Raw genomic sequence first — 11,844 nt, forward strand, 5'->3', positions numbered from 1 at the left:
TACGACCCATTTCAGGTTTGATAGCGATAGGTGCAAATGTTTAGATATTTATTTTTGTCTTCTCTAATAATAAAATTTAAAAGAAATTTTTTCTATAAATATATTTATAGAGAGGAGGATACTTAAATTTAAATTATGTTCTAACATTTAAAATAAATCTCTATATAGTTACCTCGTTAGAGATTAATAAGGTGCCGTCTTTGACCCATTTTATATTAGGCGAGGTGAGCGGAGCAGGGCGCACGGACGAGCGTCGGATGGAGGTCGGACGGTCCAAGACGGGGCTCCCCACGCGCGGAGCATGGGGCCGCGTGTTTCGGGAAGCGGGTCGGCGGGTGGGGATGGGTTCACGCCGTCTCGGGCTCCGTAAGCCGCGTAGGCAAGTCCTGCTGCTCTCTCTCTGCGGGTTTTGGCGTGGCAGGTGGGTCCGGAGCCCGAGGGGGCCCACGAGACATCCTGCGGGTAAGCCAAGTGCCTGGTGGCGTTCGGTTTGTGCAGAGAAGGAGCCTTTGTTTGGGTATGACATGTTTTTCCGGAGTACACCTCCACTGTCTACGGTTGTCGCCAAGCCCGAGGACGGAATGAGGGGGTGTTTGGCTAAACTTTAGTTTAATCACTTTTAATAACTATAAAGTTATTGAAGAGGATTAAAGTCCTTTTTAGTAGCTTTTAGTTATGACGTTTGGTTAAAAGTTACTAAAATGACTAAAAGCTACTAAATTTAGTAGCTACTAGACGAACCAAACAGACCCTAATGATCGTGTTGACATGTTTTTAGTCATGCTTTTCAGCTAACGGGATTTTCTCCGCGGTAAATCAGTAAACAGTATTTTTAGTCCCTCTTTTCAGCGAACGATGCGAATAAATAAATGAATATTTGCTCGTGCGCAATTTCTTGTCAATACCAAATTTGTTGCTCGAACATTTTACATTGGTTCTTTATATTCTCTATTACACAAAAAAAATCTTTTCATTTTTTCCGTGAAAGTAATGCCCAATCAATTATACTCTACTCAAGAGATGCCTTAACGATGATAAAAAAAAGGAAGAGAGATGGCTTAACGCTAGCATCATGATTTACGAGCACGCATGGAAAAGTGACAGGATTTTTGCGGAAAGAAGGTGCTATCTCCTGATTCCAGAGTTCAGGCGACGCGGCAGCTTTGATTCGTCCGTCTTTTCGGCACACTGGGGAACGCACGGGAAGATTACTGGACCGGGTCTGCCGGTCTCTTTGGTACACAAACGAAACGTTCCTGTGGCCGAAAGCTCAAGTTGCATGGTTGGTCGGAAGCGTGCGGAAGAGCGAAACGCCTCTCTCCGTCTCCGTGACCGAAACCGAAAGCTCCTGCCGCGGCAGCAAAAGAGCAGGTGCGCCGTGCGCCGTGCGCGGCAAAGATGGCTGTAGAATGTGGAAAGCTTCCAGCCTGGCCGTTTAATTCGTTTCCCTTGTGTCTGCGCATATAAGGTCAAATTATTTCTCTTTTCGGTTGATGACGCCCCGTTTGCCCCTGGGACTTGACTTGGATGGCGTGTACTTGGTTCAAATGAGAACAAGTATTTCCATTCGGATTTGGTGCGGGAGAACGCCCTGTTTTTTGCAGGATTGCATTGTAAACACGGGACGAATCTTCATGAATTCCCTAGCTCGTACAGTACCAACCAGGATAAGCAGAACGGTGGAACCATACAAAGAGCGGGGTTTCTCGTTTCTGTGCTGCTCTGTACTTAAAAATTCCATTCAAGATGCAGATGCATTTAGCCTGGCTTATCGTTTTCTAATCAACCGACAATACTTGTCAGCCTGACCAACGGACACGGCCGTAGTATCCGCATGTCCACCTTGGACCTAAGATATGAATATGCCTTGGCCTTGTAGAGTGGCGGATGAAAAGAGTATTCGTGCACCGAGACTGTCGCCATCAGCCAGATCTGCTCGCGTTAGATGCTGTCAACGAAGTTGGAGGAGGACCCCGTCCCGTCACAATCATCGCTCTTTTTCTATCATATTAAATTTTCGAACGTATGCATGAAGTATTAAATGTAGATAAAAAAATAATTAATTACATAGTTTTATTATAAATTACGAGACGAATCTTTTGAGCATAGTTAGGCCATAATTGGACAATAATTATCAAATACAAACGAAAATACTACAATGCCAAATACTGATTCCTAACCCCAATCTAAACAAGACTCAAACAATTTCATCACTGCGATTGCGAGAACGTGCAGCAACCAGCAAGTTTCTCTTGCTCTAGGCTGTCTCCAACAGGGGCGGATCTACAGGGGCTCCAGTTGCGATTGTTTTTAATTTTAACCTTTTTTCGAAACTAATTTTAATTCTAACACGTCCGATTTTTTTTAAACTAACACTTTTGGCCGCGCCTATTGCCCTGGCGCGGCCAAATGCCTCTGTCGCACTATGTATGGTGGCGCGGCACAGGGCTGATGTGGCGGCAACCAGGAACAATGACCGCTAACGGGACAGGGCCTGCCGCGCCACCCATCTTGGAGCGGCAGTGCCGCGCCAGGGGTTATGGCGCGGCTGGGCTAAATAAAACCCCGCAGCCAGTCATGCCAGCCTGAGCAGCAAGCCTGCCCGCCGCGCCCGCCGCCAAACCGGCGGTACCTGGACGGTTTAATCGGAACGCGTCGCACCGATGGTGGGAGTTGTTGTAAGTATTGTTTGACGTAAAATGAATAGTAAATTTGTTTCTATATTTTGTTAAATTTTTTTAAGGCCGAATAGAGAAATTGATAAGGCAATTGATATTTTTTCCGTCTTTCATAATACGGTTAAACACCATGTTAACTAATCGATTACGAAAAATTGGATCGGATTGAGACGAATATTTTTTGAAAGCCGTTTTTTTAACTAGTTGCTATTTAATCTCGCAAGCAGTGATGTTGCGACGTATTGAAACGAATATGAAGCAAATAACATAAGTTGACAAGCTGCCACATAAGTTTGACTTAAGTTCGATATAACATAACCAAATAAGCCTGCAAGTTTCGGGCCTCAATAATAGTTCGACCTAACAAACTAAGACTCGGGAGTGTAAGGATTTCTCGGACGCCTATGTCTCTTCGGATTTGTTGGCAACACATTGGGAGTGTAGCCAACGTCGGTGCGGTCGCGTCGCCGGTGCGTATGGCTCGTACCCTGCAAGTATGTGATATGCACGATTACTTAGAATTCTTTGTAATCGTTAGTTCATGTAGCCTACGTATTTAAAGAAACTACCTTTGTTAGTACCTGTGATGCTCCTTGGGTACCAAGCGGGGCATCACCTAGCTAAGACATGTCGATCTCGTCATACGGCCAATCTTCCCACTCGTCGTCGTCGTCCTTGTCGTCCTCGATTGCAGGGTCCTTTCCAGCGCTATAATGTGGTGGTGTACGTACTGCGGAAGTGGCATCTGTCACCGGCTGAGAAGAGCCGGCTGGCGTCCTCAAAGAGGCTAAAGACGTACCACCCGACTGCGCTGGGAGTGGCGGTTCCTCATAAGGAGTGTCCATGCAGCTCAACTTTTGAGCTAGCTTCCTGCAGCTCTTCTTCACCTTCTGCATAAATAGACGTTAAAGTTAACGCATTTCACAAACGCATATACACTAAAGAAACAATTTCGGAACAGACTAGTTTATGTTTACCTCCACAAAAGCCTCGAGAACGCCTGGCCCCTGCCCTCTAGACTCGTGAAGCCGGTACGCTGCTTTGTTGGACAGTCTCGACGATTGTGTCGCCTGGGTTTAGAAACGCGGTTGAACATTTTTAGTATACATAATTAATACCAAATGGATAACAAATTGTACCATTCAAATATCTTACCACGTATCTTTGTAGCGGGCTATCTGTAGCTGTGTGTCCTCTCTAGTGGCAATGCCGTACACATCTTCGATCATATCTTCCTCCGAGTCCTCGTCAATCGCCTCCTCAGTGTACGGGGGCTTGATATGTGTCCTCGTAGACCTGTGAAGTCAGCGCAGGTACTCGTCGAAGGTGTGCTGGTCGTGTGGAGGACCCGCATGGATCGGCTGTCGTTCCCTGGTCTCCCACAAGTGGATGTACACGCTGTGTGTCACGCGCCAATCCTTGGTCTTGTACCTCTTCCTGCGGTCAAATCTGCAACAAAACGATGTTAGTTCTACCACATACACCTCTGGATTGTAGCTCTGTTATTAATAAGTAACGTACTCGTGCAATACTTGGTTGGTGGAGTAAAGCGGTGGTGGGCAGCCTGTCATTTTTCCAAACTGTCTGTAGACCCTGACGGGGTAGTGAATCTCGACCATGTGGAAGAAAATAAGAGGGACGTTGCAGCGATACTCCTCTGACTCGTTCCTAGGGACAGGACTGAGATAGTTCTAGAACTCCGGAGCATCCCAAGGACATCGATGCACCTGAACATTTCGTAATTGAGTTAGGCTGTGATATAGTGTAGATCGAACAAGACACATGTATGATAGTAAAAAAAAGCGTAACCTGGTGCTGTGTTAGGACGTCGAGACCGTCCGTGTACTCCCTGTACTTGCGCCTCGCATTCCCTCTAACTAACTCTGATTCCGTCCAGATAAACAGAGCTGTAGGGAGTGTATCATGCCTGTTTCATTGATGCATTGAACACGATAATGAATTAGCCATTAATGGCCCCGTTCGCTTATCTTAAAAATGGCTTGTTCGACTTCTTTTTTCAGCCAGAACAATGTTTTTCTCTCACAACAATTCAGCCGGAACAGTGTTTTTTAGCCAGTTTCAGCCAAGTTTTAGACCAGTGAACAGGGCCAATAAACTCATCATATGTAACCATATCGAAGAATATAATGAACCCAAGTACTTACCGGTAAACCCATATTAAGGGGCCTCTCAACGGGCCATCGTTCCCAACACAAAACCTGGAGTAGGTACGAGCAACCCTCAAGGTTCGCATACCCTGAGGTGCAACGGCAGGCAACGCATAGCTGTCGATACGTTCATACCAGGACAGCGCTGCCCCAGCTGTACGCCGCTATGTTCTCCAACAGCTGGCGTAGTATGTCAAGGAAGATCCAGCTGATGGTGTTGCCCGAGGTGTCTGGAAAGAGAAAAACACCAAGAAAGTACCAGAGCCACACTCGAGTGAACTGTCGATCTGAGCCTCCTCAGCCTGTGGGTCCAAATAATCAAAGCGCTCCGTGATCCAGGACGACGAAACACCAGAAGTTTTTCTGAAATTTACCAAAGAAAATGAGACCCGATGGCTACAGGAAAGCGATGCAAATATTAAATAGGCTTGAATTTCTTACTTATTTTTCTTGAAAGCCTCGTCGTCCGATAGAACAAAGCCAGTAAACTAAGCCACCAGCTCCCTCCAGTGATCGTTGTCAACTATTCCTGTCACTGGAAGTCCCCCCAACCGAAGGCCTAAAATAACCTGCACGTCCTGCAATGTCAAGGTCATCTCGCCACAAGGTAGGTGGAACGTGTGGGTCTCAGGCCTCCACCTGTTATAAGAATAGAACGACTGTTAGTTGCCTCAAATTTTTTATAAGAAAGTTTACGTATAAAGAATGCACTCGCACCTGTCTACAGCTGCGGTAAGTAGTGCTGGGTCAAGGGGCGGAAGACCGTGGTTGACAACACGGACAAGCTCGAAGAAGCCGGCACGCCGTATGTACGGCGCGTAACGCTCGTCCCACTGATGCGCCCTGGTGTGCGTGCGGGGCCTCAAAGGAGGCAAGGCCACCTCTGCGTTGTTGCCACTCAAGATGTGTGCTCGGTGCTGGTCATCGTACTCCACCTCAAAAATAGGGTACAACGGGTGCTGCGTGGGATGGGCCATCCTGTTACAAATTGGAAAACAAAGCGTCAGAGTACTCAAATTAACAAAATTCAAATTAACATTATATAGCATTGCAAAGTAAAATATTCACTCTAACCCAAAATAAATCGACATAAGGATAGGATAAACAAGCGCACAAAAGAGGTAAAGCCCGATGGTCATGTGCTAGGGACGTGGATAGAGGCTAGAGATCGTAGTACGACAAAGCCAACCAAGAAGCGAGGGAGCCAGTTACGCTCAGCGTTACGGCCACGGCGGGATGAACTTACGATCGAAACGTTCGAATGGAATACGATCCCTCGACCGGCTCGCTACAATCCCTAACTAAATAACTAACTATAAACTAAATAATAACCGGATCTACCAGTGACAACCGCATCGCTACAATCCCTAACTAAATCAATAACTACAAACTAAATAACAAATACCTAATCAATCCCTAAACCCAAAATCATAACCTAAAAACTAAAAACTACATACGGATATCACACACTAATTATGCTAAAACAATAATGATCATAATAACATTAAACCGAGAGGGAGGTACCTTAGGAGCGGGCGGCCTCGACGCGCCGAGGTTCGTGGCGCAGTCGGCGCGGGTGCTGCGAGGGCGAGGGCCGCCCGAGTGGCCAGGCGCGGCCGGCGAGGGCGCTGGAGGCGGGCGCGGCGTGGGCGCGGGCGCTAGAGGCGGGCGATGGCCAGCGGCGGGGCGCGTCGGCTGGCTGGCGGCGCGGGCGGGCGGGCAGGGGTGCGTGCGGTCGGGAGCTCGGCCGCGGGGTTTTATTTGGCCCAGACGCGCCATGACCCCTGGCGCGGCACTGCCGCGCCAAGATGGGTGGCGCGGCAGACCCTGCCCCGTCAGCGGTCATCGCTCCTGGTCGCCGCCACGTCAGCCCTGTGCCGCGCCACCATGTGTGGCGCGGCACAGGCATTTGGCCGCGCCAGGGCAATAGGCGCGGCCAAAAGTGTTAGTTTTTTTTTAAAAAAAATCGGATGTGTTAGATTTAAAATTAGTTTCGAAAAAATGTTAAAATAAAAAAAAATCCCAGTTGCATCAATGAAAATATAAGAAGGGTGAGTGAGAAGAAGAGGTGGAGAAAAGAAAAAAAATGGAGAGAGATGAAGAAGAAGAGATCAGTCTTCTTCAATCCTGTTCTGCATCCGCCACTGGTCTCTAACAACCACGACCCAAAATACAAGACTCAATTGTTCTTTGAGTAGTGCTATAGACAAATGGTTCAATATCTATTTTTGATCTTCTCCAGCAATAAGACTCAAAAGACAACTATTTCTGTAAATGGATCTCCAGGAGGGAGGATACTCAGATTTAGATTATGTCTTTTGTAGCACATAAAATGGATCATTTATATAGACTGTTGGAGGTTATAGGTACATTTTAAGTTGCGCGAGGGCTATTCCGTTGAAGACATCCTCACGATTCATTCATAAGAGCACGGAGCCGTGCATTCAGCGTTTGTCACTGTGTCACATGCAACAATTCTGAAAATCAGGCGACATGTAACTCAGTGCGTGATCCCCTATCGCTATCAGTTCCAACAGGTAATCCATTTCTGTTAGAAGAGATATCAGCTAGCTACAGCAACAACCACTCCGCATTCCGCAAACACGAGTGAACAGTACATATATGTAACCGTGGCATGGTCCAGTAGCTCGCTGGAAAAGCTATTCATCCAGATGGAGACATCATATGGTCCATTGCGCTGTCCCTAAAGGGCAATCATATCTTGATTGATCTAGACACCACGGAGGTTGACCCACAAAGCTGCCGACGCTTAGAGAGTAAAGATAGAAAGAACACCAAAATTTCAATAGTGCCGATGCCTGATGGTATACCGCCCAGATCCCATGGAGGCTACACCTAGAAATTCTAGGCATTATAAATTCGGGTTCTGTGAATGCTCTCAGGCATCATCAAGTATGAGAACAACAATATTGGTTAACACAAGATTGATGTGATTTTTACTAGTAACAGTTCTTGTGAATATAAGTAAATTCCACAGTGACAAAAGGCATGGGTCTTATTATCTAATCTAATGGGATACAAGTTACCAACTGATCTAGGATTTAACAATAAATAGCCAAGTGTGTTGCTTGCATAAAAAGCATTACAAGTATGGAAAGCACCCTTTTCTGATATTTGTCACACCATTTTTTTTTAAGTCCAGGAGAATGACCCCAGATCTGAGCTTTGCTAAACCTAAGACAGCATGTGAACACATGGGCCATCTGACATTGCAATAAACAGTGCCCTAGTACTGCTTTTGTTAAATTGTGGCAGGTTAAGGTATGGTATAAGTCCAGATCAGGATCCTTGGGTTACTTCCCAAAAATATTACTTTGGCTGGAAGACCATTTTTTTTGGAAAACATTCATTCTAACTAGACTACTGGAGTAATAGCAAATGCTAGAGGCACCAAAAGAAGGACAATCCCTGGCATCCTACCCAGCTTTCCTTCAAAACTAACAAACAATGAATTAAAGTGCATTTGATTTTATGACAATCTTTATATTACATATCCAGGTTTCAGCAAAAGGAGTGGCTCTTGAAAGGTACAAGGTACCAGGCTTGCTGGCAACACTGGGCATATACTGCAAATTTAAGATGATACACGGCAGATCAAATAAGCCACTTGATGAAAAATGGGAATGACTTTGCCATGTCAAGCAACAGGCTGCAGTTCTTCAGCAATGGGAACCTTGGAGAAGGGTGTCATATCTCAAAGAAGACATGTTCCAAATCAATGTAGGATTCTACAATATATTGAGTTCAAGTTCCTAGGGATGAACAATTGGCAGTAGGTCCCATCCAAAATGGTGCTATGCCGCTGCATGCATTTCTGTTTCTGTATAGTAATAACTTAAGACTGCATCCGCTGCATCGCTGACTTCACACAACCCAAGATTCTAGGAAAGTGGTAGAACAGGAAAGAGTGCTCACCCGCTAAGCCATCACGGTGGTAGCGATTGCTCCCAGTAAAATTGTTGCATGGGCTGCCACCAATTACCAAGTCGAACCCACCTATTTTTCTCATAGTTGACTCAAGCCAATCATCAGTTATATCCTTGACATCAGCGATTTCAATCAATGTTCCTGATTGGGTTTGATCCCACCAGGCTTTCAAGATAGTCCTGTTTACTTTAGATATCTCAACAGAGACCACTGTCTTCATACGGATTCCAAGCTTGTGCAGAGCTATCTCAGCTCCTCCAATCCCAGAGAACAAAGAGAGAACGTTCATGCCATCTGGAAACATCTCCCTTAGTACTGAAAGATGGTACGCAACTGTATGTACTTGGAACGAGTTACCTAGACATTTGTACCTCTCGGTCCTGCTGATTCCCCTGGTATGGTCCTTTGGAAAACCAAGCAGAAACTCTATTTCTTCAGGCTTGAGAGGAGCAACTCTGTGTCGACCAACCCAAACCAAATTCCACTTCCTACATTGTTCAAAGACATATTTCTGAACTTCTGGAGATGGTGGGTCTTCACAGTTTGCAAGAGCATCACGAATCCGTTCTGTCAGCGCTGAGCTAGCTGTACATGTTTGGATGCAGTTAAAATGTCTTCTTGTGTCCCATGAGGGCCACCACTGCTTGGTACAGGGAAAGGCATCATGTATCGTCTTTGGTGGCAAAGGAATGAGAGGAGACCTGTTGGCAGTTGGGAGGTTATGTATGTAACCTCTTTTCCTTGTAGTAGCGCAGAAGAACTTTGAATCAACAAACTCGGGCTGGATGTCATACAGGAAACTTGAGATGGTTGCCCAGACACCTTTTGGAGCAAGAGCCACATTTTCATAATAGAAAAAGGGGCGTCCAATAGCCTCTTTGGGAGCAATCTGTCCATTGACACCCTGTCACCTGGCAAGTTGAATCCAGCCATTGGGTTTGGGAGAGGCATTGACTCCTCATGCCAACCATCTATGGACCCTCCACTTTCTCGTGCCCCACCCCCAAATCTCTTCCCATTTATCTTCTTCTTTTCCATGAACTTTGTCCACTTTCTTCTCACAGAGGAACCACAACCATCCAAACCTGCCTCCTGCAGAATTATAAAGGCAGTTTTAGTGTCACTCCATTAGGTTAAAGGAACATTTTCCTTGTTGTTTGCATCACGCTCATAGTAACTGGCTCCAGCAGCCACTGAACGGCAGATTGACTCAACTAACACAGATATATCTGCGTCTTGCCCTGAGTAATATTAAACCAAGTAGACAGAATAAGTTAGTTCCATTTGAACAAGGTCTACATTTGCAGCAGATTCAAATGAGACGTACCGCATCTAGTAATAGCCATTTTGGCTTCATCCTCACGAAAGCCCATGCTCACTAAGGACTCGACCTTTTTGTCCCTCCGTGACATCTCTTGTAGAAATCCCTGCATGAAAACATAGGAAAGCATATAGAAAGCAACTCATAGATTACTCTGCCTACGAGGTTAGAAATTGTGGGCAATGGTTCAACAAACAAGTTAGGAAGCCTAGTGAAGTCTAATTCATCCAACCTCAGCTATATGCAGTCTCCAAGACACATGCCCAACACTTAAATCACACAAAAAAAACTACTTCTAGATCAAAATATGAATGCAGATCCTCTGGCGGCATAAAGGATTACAGCAATGTGCCTATTCCTAAAGCAATCCACCACCACAGAAAAGAACAAACTATATGTAGCTAAAACTTGATCAATCAAAAGTGGAATAGCACGTGAGTAAATAACCCATAAACTTTCTGGATAAACTATTTGGATTATAATTACAAGGAAAAGGCATGCTAAACATAAACACACAGATAACACGCACCCTAGTATTACTTTTTTTTAATCAAAACTGTAGCAAAGGATGGCACTAAAGATATGTAAAGTTGAAGGTTAAAAAGAAAACTCCGTAGAGATAAGGTCAACAAGAACAGATAATGAAAAGGGACACATAGCTAAATTATACCCAACTATGAATATCGCATACTATTGATTAGAAAGAGACATGAAAAATGAAACAAGTGCAAAGAAAACTAAAGATCAAGTGGCGAGAAAGATTAAGTTAACAGTTTCATTAGCAAGCTCTTCTAACAAACATATTGAATCATTGGTTTTGCCGGAAACAACCTTCCCTCAAAAAACTGAATGGAAAACATGCATTACAAGCTCATGTTTCTCATAAACCAGTTTAAACTGAGGGGCAGATTCAAGTACGCCATATGAAAAAAAGGAAACAATGAGCTTAAGAGTTAAGACGAAACAGGAACAAAACAATGTTTAAGCATGATCAGTTGATCAAATTGATAAAGCACAGCAAGTACATTTTGTAATGAAGACCAACGGAAACCATGGAAATACCTCATCATCAGAGTCATCAGAGCTGAGGTGATCATCGCTGTTGTTCGCATCATCTCAGTTTTCAAGAACATCGTCGTCATCGTCAACAGGATGAGGAACACAAGCAGAAGAGTGATTATCCACCGAAGGGTTACAGCCTATCTCCTGCATTTCACATCCCTTAAAAAATACAAAACCTATTCCCAGGAAAAAAAACAAGCTTTAGCCCAAATTGAGTTAAAGATTGTGCATTGTCAAACACCTTATATGTGAAAAGAAGATCAAGTAATGAATCCTCCCCGTGGTCCCCTGAAAGCAAAGGCATCAGTCAATCATAATATGCAAAAGGAAAAGCTGCAACTCAGAAATCAGATACTAGTATAACTGTACCATTTTTAGTCATGGCCTTCAAGACAATCTCTGGAGAAACCCATCCCCACAAAATAATCAATCGTATACACAGACGACGCTACCCCATTGTCTCTCTCGACATTAGAATCCTTTTCACAGTTGCACAAGAAAACACCACATGAAAGATCGTAACCATAAGACCATATAACAGGTAAAAACATGTAATGAACAAGTAGATAGTCGGTGATGTCAATCATTTTTTTCTCACTCACCAGCCTTGCCAGCGTGGATGGGCCAGGAGCATGAGGGTTCCTCGACGTCTGAACCGATGAACCAG

At 44.8% G+C, this 11,844-nt stretch overlaps 1 pseudogene; it reads right to left on the reverse strand.

The window, feature by feature from the left end:
- Positions 1-9,834: 9,834 nt before the first annotated feature.
- LOC136454866 (DNA (cytosine-5)-methyltransferase DRM2-like) lies at positions 9,835-11,608 on the reverse strand (annotated as a pseudogene).
- Positions 11,609-11,844: the final 236 nt, after the last annotated feature.

The sequence above is a fragment of the Miscanthus floridulus genome, chromosome 5 (assembly GCF_019320115.1).
Source record: "Miscanthus floridulus cultivar M001 chromosome 5, ASM1932011v1, whole genome shotgun sequence".
NCBI classification, from domain to species: Eukaryota; Viridiplantae; Streptophyta; class Magnoliopsida; order Poales; family Poaceae; genus Miscanthus; species Miscanthus floridulus.